Raw genomic sequence first — 10,902 nt, 5'->3', positions numbered from 1 at the left:
AAGTAATACATGTGTTAATATTAAAAATATATATATCTTATGTCCAAATTAGATACTTCAATTTAATTATAAAGATAACATAGCAAATTTACTTGCATTTCTGGAGAATTTTCAATGATAAGCCGAACATAATAATCACAAAATTTTGGGAAATTTCATTTTCAATTAAATAGAATTATATATCACATTTCTAACAATTACATTTTTGCAAGATATCTAAAAATCTAAACACCAAACTCTCTAGAGATGCACTGAGTGAAGCATCTCATGATTCGGTTGCTTGATTTCAGAAGTGAGTTATGCTGAAATTGTTTTAAATTCATGATCAAATGGAATAGTGAAGTGACTCATTTAATTAAAATGTTACTATTGTATCTCATACTCAGGGAGATGTGATTTCATCTCTTTTTCAAAATATTTTTTAATTAAAAGATTTAGATTGATATTTTTATGTGATTTTTTATTGTTTTAATATGCTGGTGTTAAAAATTAAAAAAGATAAATATAAAAATATTATTTTAATACATTTTTAATTTAAAAAACATTTTAAAAGTATAACATACACTCTGTAAATATTAGAGTTAATGAGATAATTCTGTGCTAGTTTTCTACTTCAAGTAGAATCCAACAAAAATTTGATTTAGAGGTACATGAACAACAACAAGTATGCTATAAAATATATATATAATTTTTTTTTTATTAATGTGAGTGTTCGGGCTAATTTGTGTGTATCTTAACTAATTTCACGAGTCCTGAAGTTAACAATCATATAAGACTCAAGTGATCCTGAAGTTTGTGGGACTCGAACTAGTGATCTTTAGAGAGTAAATAATTTTTTTTTATTCTATGACGTGGTAATTTTAGATTAGGTTTGTACATCATAATTAAATTTATCTCTCATGTATTGTTAGTAAAATGTCACACACATCAAAACTAGAGGGTTGATTATAATTTAACTCATATTGGCTTGGTCTAAGGTTTTAATTCTAACAATAGCAAACCTCCTTAAAGTAGCTAGGAATTATTTGGGGAAGCAAACTGTGTTGCTTGATAAATTATCGTAGCATCCTGGAAATTTCAAGAACATGGAACGCTATGGTGCCATTAATGGCCACTGGCCCATTGCCCTTCTGCTTTCTCTTATCCTCCTTAAAGAGAATGTTGTCTGGCCCTTTTGCACCCAAAAATAAATAAATTTTATATATATATATATATATATATATATATATATTCCACGCCTCAGGCCCATAAAAAAGAAGCAAATAAAAAGCAAAATACAAAAAGACATAACAGGTTCGAACGCCACAAGCTCACACTTCCGCTTCAAACTTTCCGCCTACCATCTTTTGAAGGTAACCCTTTTCTCCTCTCTCTCCTATTTATATAGAGATAGTTACAATTTAGTGGCTATTCAATGAAAGCAATTGTCTTTACAAGAAAAAGAAAGTTTACTGATTTTATAGCTGGTAGGCTGTAAACCATTAGCTGAATTTGGAATTTATAATATTCAAATTAAAAAATCAAATATTATTTCTATAATTTTTGTTTTTTTTTTTCAATCTGGGTTTTGTGGTACTGCCTTTGTATGTTTGTTTCAACTTGTTATATTAAATTCTGGGGCATTTGCGAACTTTGTTGTGATTGAATTATGGAAGTTGGAATATACGATTATCTACTGTAACCGGGTTTTGCTTGTTGGTTTGTTCAATTCCTGGAGTTTTTTATTTTTTAATGGTTGATCAAAGTAAATGTTTTTGTTGAAAGAATGGTAAGATTGATGACTTATTATCATGTTGTATAATTCATTAGTAAGATTATTTCAAGATAAAAATCTCTATAAGCTATCATTTGATCTCTTATAGGCTATAGTCTTGGAAGTACTTTTGCTATTCAGGTGAAGTTATTGTGACACTTGATGTTTTCATGCATGCTATTTTTCAACAAGAAAGAAAAAACTTGCTGTTTTTATAAAGGAACATTTTATTTTTGGTACGGCATCATCTATGCAAGCAGAAGAGCTATAGACACTTGGTTTTGGTGCTCAATCTGCAGGATGCCAACGTTTTCAGAGGCGTTTCTATTTCTTGCTCGTATAGTTTGGATAAGGATCCAAATCCACCTATTGAAAGGTTAAAGGATGCATGAGTAATATAGAGTGTAGTTCCTGCCATGGGTCATAACCAGGAATCTTCAGCTGAACTCTGCTTTCATAGATGGATGTTCTAATGTGTTATGTGGTCTTTGCTCCTGTGAAGTATTCATTTCTGTGGCATGCTTGTCTTGTTTTTGTGGTGGAGATCGGTTACATGAAGTCTTGCTATGGCTTGTGTTCTGATCATGTCATTCTTTAGAATCTTTTCTTTATTCTATCACAAAGTGAGAAAACCGAAGCTGACTTGAGGGGCTTTTCTCCATCCTTTTATTGTGCTCCTTTAGCATACTTGGGCTCTGAAACTCAAACTGGCTCGATTGAGCTCAGTGTATTTCCATATGTATGTGCCAGTTGACTAAATGCTGGACTTTTTAGAGGTTGATTATACATGTTTTGGCTACCTATTGAGGAACATTTGATTGTTTCTCAGTATGTTGTTTCCAATTACAAATTCAATTTTTGTCTTCAATTATATAAGAGCATACCTAATCAGGATAGGATTGGAAGATCTTGAATTCGTACAATTTATGACATTGGAAGAAATGTCAACTGCATGCCCCCTTGAAAAGTTGGGAGTACTGTATAGGGACTAACAATTTGCAGCTGAGGGAGTAACTTCTTGATTTACTATTGGTTATCTTTGTAGGTGTGTGTGTCCCCCCCCCCCCCCTTCCCGGAAAAGAAAGAGCTCACTTCGAAGGTAGCAGTTGGATATTCTTACTATTACATTTTTTCCATGTTGTATATAATTATTATGCAATGTCCCTTTCATGATTTTCAATCAATAGTCTTCTTATATTGTTATTTGTATCTTTTTTTCCCGTAATAGAGCTATAAAAATTGCCATTATCATCATCCCCAAAAGTTAACAAAATTGCTATAATAGCTATGCTATGTTGAAAAAAAATTTATATTCTTCTTCAAAATCATTGGTTTACTGTGAATATAATTAAGGTTACTTCCAAAATTGCTTGTCTACAAAATTGATGGAAGGAATCAGCCTATGAATATGCCTACATTCTCCTTAATTTATTAAGAAAATGTCATTTTATCTAAATTATATATAAAATTCCCTTGCATAATAAGAATTTGATGGGGAGGAGCTATACCCACCTATAGTATGTAAGCTTTTTCCTCGCAGATTCTATATTCTATTTTCAGATCGTTTTTCTTCCTTTTTTTCCCAGCATTAAAACTTCTATCAATCTTTACTGGTTAACAATATTAATTTTTAACTTCAGCATCTAAGAACAGCCAGAATCCACTTACAGGATTTGCTTTGATCAAGCCTCCAGGGCATCATGCTATACCAAAAGTGTTGGGGATTCCGACCGGTGATGTACTGATATTTGCCCATTGGAGGCTTAAGCACACTGACACAATATTTAACGTGGTTCGGCAAAACCGCCTACATCCACGGGAGAGGTTCATTTTATTAGAGATAAAGAAAGGATACAATAAATACATGTAGAGGAGGAGGATTACATCCACTCTACTCAACTCTCTCAACTCTCTTGCTGCACTTGCAGCTGCTGCAATGGCAGCAAGGCTGCTGCCATTGCAGCCCCTCTTTCTCTCTTCTTCTCTTCTCTTCACGTTATCACAACTCTCACATTTTGCTCTCACATAATGCCTCTATTTATAGGCATTTCATGGCAGCTCTTCTTACTTTGTTGTCAACATTGGTGGCTGCCAAACTCCAGCTCATTCAACAATGGTGGCTGCCAATAGTCAATGGTTGGTGCCAACCATTTGCTGCACATGCAATGGCAACAACCCAACAATCACCCCCTTTGCCATTCATGTGGGGCAACTGTCCTCTTGCTTCTTCAGCACAGGATTGCATCTTGCAGCTCTTCCAAGCTTACCATTCTGAGAGCGTCTGAGGCTGAGTTTACAGGTACTCGCCAAACCTTTCAATCATCAGAGTTACCAAAGCACACCTTTTCTCACACAAAAGGATCACTACAACCAGATAGTCTCCCACATCACATCTGAAGAGTGTTAACGCTTGTCTCTGGAACACAACATTCCCCTTCGAGCGTATCAACCATGCTCGGTCCGGAATGATTCATCAAGCCTTACACCAAGGCTTACAACACCCCCTCAAACAGAAATTTCTTTTTCCAAGTGCGACAGTCATTATCTGAGTATCTCAATATGATCACGAGCTCACCACTCTTCCAAGAGTCTACTCATCCAGGAGTTGTGCCTGCCCTCTGTTCCACCCTAGGAACCACGCCTTACTTCTCTGTGAGTCTCTCGCTCTTAGTCGTAAGAGTCCAGGTAGCTCTCCACCTTCACCTATGGGGGCAGCCCATTAAAGGTTGATCCATATATATCTTCATACTCTGAGTATTACAATGCCATTACCGAGCTCACCACCTTGACAAGAGTCAACTCGTTCCCGGAACCTGCGCATGCCCTTCTGCTTCTTCATAGCAGCCGCGTCTTAATGCTCCACAAGTCACACACTTATTGTCCAAGGCAAATGTCTTTTAGCTCATTGATCTTTAGCATGGGGGCAATATCCATGAAAGTCAATTCTGCATTTGTCTCCATACTCATCATAGCCACTTCATTGGCTATACACCTGTCCACTCATATCTAGCCATCACATTGGCTCTGGGGTTGTTCTGAACTGGGCTCATATCGTGGCCCACCCACCTTCTCCTTAGGTGTCTCCGCTTGTCATCATGCGGCGGTCTAAACTGGGGCTTCTATCACGGCCCTCACACACCTTCCATCTAAGGTGTCTTCACCTTTCATAGGTGGTCGCATCCTCCTTCAGCTGAGATGCTTCAAAGTGGCTCCAGAATTCTCTACCACCATGTGCACTATGGGAGAGATAGCTGCCACTAATCACATAGAAAGAGAAACTTGCGGTATACTCCTCGCAATCCTCCACCTCGATTTCTATGTTTGGAGCTTCTATGCCTTTCTGCTTGACAACTCCACCTACACCAACTCTCTCTAGTGTCTTCGCCTTTCGTCATAGGCGGTCGCCTTTTATCACAGGCGTTTGCACCCCCTCAATTAGGTGCCTCTGCAACAGCTCTCTTTCCATCCTTGCATGCATTGGAAAGGTCTTCGCCTGTTGTCTTCATCAAGAGCATAAGAGACTTCCTGTTGTACAAACTTTAACAGTCTCTGCTCTGAGCTTCATCTGGGAACTCTTCTTCTCCTTGCACCTGTTGTCTCATTACAATACCCCGTTGGATCCTACGGGTACTCCTGCACAATCTCCGTGTGCCCTCGTGCAATTTCTGTTCTCCAGATTTTCCCCTATTCCTTGCTTATGTTTGACAGCAGCTCATCCTGTCACAACACCTGTCCAAGTCAAAATAGGGTGCCAATCTTTATCCCCTTGCTGTATTCCTCTTCCATTATCAGGGTCTTCAATTCTCCCCTCGAGAAATCACAGTCACCGAATCTAACTTCTTTGGAGAAATCACCACTTCATCAGATCCTTGAACCTTCGGAACCCAACTATTCCCTTGTGCCGTTATCCTGCTAGTCTTCAACTGTTTCATTACAAACTGCTATATATACGAAAATAGTACCGTATGGATAATCCTTCCACCAAGCAAGTTCCCAGGAAAGATTGGAGGGGTCACACTGGTCCCGCTTAAAACCCAATCTCCTAGACAGAACTTCTTAGGCCATATTTATCCATCGTACTGTCTTTCCGTATATACAACCATTTGCTAGCTTTGTTGCGGCTTTTCTTTACAAGTGATCTGGAATATACTGGTTTAATACATGATTTCTCAACATCTGACGAGACTACCAGTGCTTAGATTCGTCAAGATTGGTCTTGGTCAAATTCCACTCTTCACCTCAAATTATCCACATGATCGGGTGTCTAGAGTGTCCCAATTTTGCCTTCCCTCAAGGCAATTAAAATTCTCGCCACTTAACAGTTCAACACATGTAATTGGGTAAACATGTGCACATTTTTCTTGTTCATCTCCATCGACCACCATGATGACCTTCAGATGCCTCCTGATCGAGCAATCTCTTTTGTTAATTCACCACCACCACTTTCAGTTTCAAATCTCAATGATCGGACCATACCATTGCATCCGGAACGATCAAATTAGCTGGAAACAAGTCTGAAATCGTCCAAATCGCACTTCAGACGGCTAAGATTTGATCAAAACAATTCTGGCCTGATCAACGGCTCAGATTCAATCTCAGATCCGGTTGCACATAGGATCAGCTACACTGAATCCTGTCCCTCGGCTCGGCTCCCATTCGGCTCGGCTCACTCGGCTCGGGACTGATGATGTGGCAGGTGGGTCCCACTTTGCTGACGTGTCTGCTGACTGGTCGATGATGTGTCTGTTGACCGTCGCTGAAGTGTCTGCTGACTTTCCGCTGACGTGTCTGTTGACTGGCGCTGACGTGTCTGTTGACTTGCGCTGACGTGGCACGCTGACTGGGCAGTCTCTTCGCCGGCCCGTGCGGCCGTTTTCCGACGTCTGATTTTGACGCCGTTTTCACCAGTGGTTTCGTCTCGGCCTCCTCTACACAGTGGTATGGTCAAAACACAATTTTGACAACTTTCATTTTTGAGCAAAAATCAAACACCACTTTAAACCATGTGCTCTGATACCAATTGTTGGGGATTCCGACCGGTGATGTACTGATATTTGCCCATTGGAGGCTTAAGCTCACTGACACAATATTTAACGTGGTTCGGCAAAACCGCCTACATCCACGGGAGAGGTTCATTTTATTAGAGATAAAGAAAGGATACAATAAATACATGTAGAGGAGGAGGATTACATCCACTCTACTCAACTCTCTCAACTCTCTTGCTGCACTTGCAGCTGCTGCAATGGCAGCAAGGCTGCTGCCATTGCAGCCCCTCTTTCTCTCTTCTTCTCTTCTCTTCACGTTATCACAACTCTCACATTTTGCTCTCACATAATGCCTCTATTTATAGGCATTTCATGGCAGCTCTTCTTACTTTGTTGTCAACATTGGTGGCTGCCAAACTCCAGCTCATTCAACAATGGTGGCTGCCAATAGTCAATGGTTGGTGCCAACCATTTGCTGCACATGCAATGGCAACAACCCAACAAAAAGGGCCCGTGAGCTTTTGTGTTTTTGGCAATGTGACCATTGCAGCTCGTCATGCCCAATCGTGTGCATTGATTAAAACGAGTCTCAATCATTTATTTTGATATTCACCATGGGAATGGGACGAATGATGCATTTTATGATGAATCCAAATATATTCAAGTAAGCTATAATTTCTTTGCACTTGATACATTTTTCTCTTGCTATTCACATGCAATTTTGGCATCTTGCTAAATTATCTCAATGTCTTCTTCCTATCTTACCAATTATAATGCCTCATTTGGAGCATGAATTTTATAGTTAAACACAGATACAGATGGTCAGATGTTGCAAAGAAAAAAATCGAGTCAACTGGATATCTCAAGCAAATATATGATCAGAATAAGTTTTTGTTTCCTTGTTGAAGAACTGTAGATAATCAAACAATTATGAAAATGAACTGTGTGCCAGTTTCTTCAACAAAAATCCAAACTGTCATATTGGTTATGTATAGTTACCTCAGTAGGAATTTTGAATAGTGATGAATGCATGTGTTATTTCCCCAAATGTTCAGCACAGCCTTTTTTTCAAGATAAAAGGTGCCCTAAAATCTCAACTTACCAAGTATGAAATGTCATTCTTTGTTGGTTGTTAGAGATCGTTCAGGTTTGAATTTCCTCTTCCCTTGGAAAAAATTGAGGTTTGACTTTATTTGCCACTAGGAAAACTGATGTGATATAAAAAGCATCTTCTTTTCCTTTGTTCTCCCTTTTCTCTTCTCTCATTTGTGTGTGTTTTTCTTTTCACTTTGGGTAATTAGCTTTGTGTTTGAGGTGGAAAATTAAAGACTTAAAAGTAATAAAAGCCAGCCATCTTGTCTGTGCAGGAGATCGTTTTAGTACTGCTCTGTTTACCAACTAATGTTCTTTTACTCCCTATGTCGTGACTTCCTATCTGTCCATTCTCATACTACTTTGGGATCACACATTTCATGCATTCTTCTGTGTTTTATCATAAGAACAGTTTTGCTAATTCACAGCTATTTATTGTTAAAAGTGAGAGAAAATCAGGAGAAACATTTTGTTCAATCTCAAATTGGTAAGGCACGCAAATAATTCTAGGTCAAGGGAGTAATATGCATGTCAAAACACATTCTAAAAAGCGGAAAATATGTGATGAACTGACCTATGTTATACTTAGCCAGCAGCATGATATGTGTACTTGTGGCTTGTTCTTGCAGTTTGTGTGCCAAATGCCATTATTCAAGTAGGATTTCTGCTGCTGGATACACACGTATCTAAGTATAAATGCATAATGTGCCCACTAACCACTTAAATCCTATTTTTCTCTTAATGAGCACAGGATGGAAGCTATCCAGGTACTTGTAAAATTGACGAGCTAGGTCATGGAGATGGTGAAGGTACACCTTTAAATCTGATATTGCCATTAGGACCGTATTTGATGAAGTCATTGTACCAAGTGCTCAAAGGTTCAAGCCAGATATTTTTCTTGCTTCTGCTGGGTGAGTTGCCACCCTTCCCATGGAATTCAATACATCCTCGAAAGGAAATAATTTTGCAACACGTTTCCCTCTTTTACTGAAAACAATTTGTTTCCCAAAATGATGTGAGGTAGAAATCTTATGGGAATATTTTGCTCATTTTTCCTTTCTATGATATCCAAGATAAAATCATCTTGGTGTTTTACTGCAATTTAAATGTTATGCATTGCTTGCACCTGCATCAGTTCTTAGTGACTGTTTGTGAAGCCTTTCAACAGCCTTTTTGAACTCTAAATAGCAAGTTTGGTTGAACTAAATAGTTTCGACAAAGTTTTAACTTCTCATACTGAGGTTTGAAACTGTGTTATTGTGCTATTAAAACGAATAGACTGAACAAAGCATGCATGCATTGCGAATATTTTTTTTCCAGGTATGATGGTCTGGATCCACTAGGAAGTCTTTGATTTACAACAGGAACATGCTGCACGCTTGCCTCTAATATTAAACAACTGGCGAAAGATCTGTGGTGGCCGTTGTGTGTTTTTCTTGGAGGGAGGATACAACCTTGATTCTGTTTCATATTCAGTGGCGGGCTCCTTTCATGCTTTCATTGGGGAGAAGAGTTTGGCATCTGAGTTTGATAACCCTGCCATCAACTAAGATGAAGCAAGCGATTCAGAGAATTAAACATGTGCATTCTCTTTGAAGATGCGTAGGCATTAATTACATGTCTGTCTAGAAGTAGCTTTGCCAGCATGCTTGTTGGGCACCTAAAACACCAGCGGAGCTTTCCTTGGTTGAATGCTGCAATCTCCAAGGTGGTTCTTTAGATGTCTTGAAAGGATAGTAATTTTCCTGTATAGTATCGTTTAACAAGTACAAGTAACACGCGTTAGCTAGTAAAGTTATATCCTGCAAAAGAAGATTCTAGTTCATATTTAGATGAATGATTTTTCCCTTCTCATTTGTTTCTTTTTCTGGACAGAATAGAAAGGTGAATGGTTTCTTGCCCATGATTTAAAACCATCCAAGCAAAAGCATTCCTTCTTCTCTCCTCCCCTTTCCACCCCATGAACATGGTAAACTCAAAAAAAAAAAAAAAAACCTAACGTTAATAATTACTTTCATAAAGAAAGGAAATCTAGCAATGGGTCGTTACTTTTGCTGTGAAGTGACCGGGACAACACACCGCCGTACGAAGTTAGCTATATGTCTTCGATCAGCAACATGAATGGCGTTATCAAGCTCCGATATTTGGAGCCATATTATCCTACTTTATCCACCGACGTTCTACCGTTGCCACTTGACATCAAACCCTTAATCAATAAAAATTTGTTTTGGATTGTTTATGTTGATTATGATAAGATTACTCATCTTGCGTCAACGATAAGATTACTCATTTTAAGTAGTTTTACGAGGCCATGGAGCCCTTGATATTTGCTGTGATTAACAAAAATTGAGAGAGGTTATGAATTCATCGTTCACCTTTGTGGACAAAGCTCTGGAATACTGCTTTGGTTTTTTTTTACATCAACTTTTTTATTACACCAGCATGCATTTCGAACAAGTTGAACTTAGTTCCAAATTATGTTATTCGAGAAGTCACAGTTTCCAAATCATTCTTCCAACAACGGGAGAAAAACACACGTACAAGACTGAAAAAAGCAGAAATCGTTTTCACATGTCAAGTCTTGGCACGATAAAAGAAATCGTGAACAAATGTCCACATGAAAGAAACTTTGAGATGACTAGCGAGAGCAGCTGATAGCGTAATTTCTGCTGTGTTAGCTATTGTTATTTGAAGTATTTTTTTTATTAAAAAAATATATTAAGATAATATTTTTTATTTTTAAAAATTTATTTTTGATATTAATATATTAACCTGATTTAAAAATATAAAAAATAAAATTTATTTTTTTTAAAACGATGCCAACAATCGAGATTAAATTTCATATCTTAACAATATACATATATGAGTTGGGATAACGCATCCCCGGAGCAAGGTCATGTCACTCCCCTGTAATTGGTCAAGGAAGCATTGGTCTACTACCGAATTAAAGCTACTATTTTCTACTATTTTTTCCGGTGATGAAAGCCACACAAGCATAGCAGTATCCCATCATGATTATTGCTCGAACATAATTAATCATTCTCATCTCTAGCTTTTATACGACAAAGATAT

At 38.0% G+C, this 10,902-nt stretch overlaps 1 long non-coding RNA gene across 9 annotated transcripts; it reads left to right on the top strand.

Annotated features, from left to right (window-relative positions):
• Nucleotides 1-1,244: 1,244 nt before the first annotated feature.
• On the top strand, nt 1,245-9,684 carry LOC133673459 (uncharacterized). 9 transcript variants are annotated; one of them, XR_009834984.1, is made up of 5 exons: nt 1,250-1,352; nt 2,799-2,852; nt 3,394-7,402; nt 8,582-8,741; nt 9,151-9,684. It is a non-coding gene; the product is annotated as an uncharacterized LOC133673459 (long non-coding RNA). The 9 variants fall into 9 exon arrangements; XR_009834983.1 differs by having other exon boundaries at nt 1,252-1,352; nt 2,053-2,852; XR_009834987.1 differs by lacking the exon at nt 3,394-7,402.
• The last annotated feature ends 1,218 nt before the right edge of the window (nt 9,685-10,902 follow it).

Source organism: Populus nigra, chromosome 14, assembly GCF_951802175.1.
Source record: "Populus nigra chromosome 14, ddPopNigr1.1, whole genome shotgun sequence".
In the NCBI taxonomy this organism is placed as follows: domain Eukaryota; kingdom Viridiplantae; phylum Streptophyta; class Magnoliopsida; order Malpighiales; family Salicaceae; genus Populus; species Populus nigra.
The sequence above is the reverse complement of the archived record's forward strand: the minus strand, read 5'-3'. Positions and strand labels throughout refer to the sequence as shown.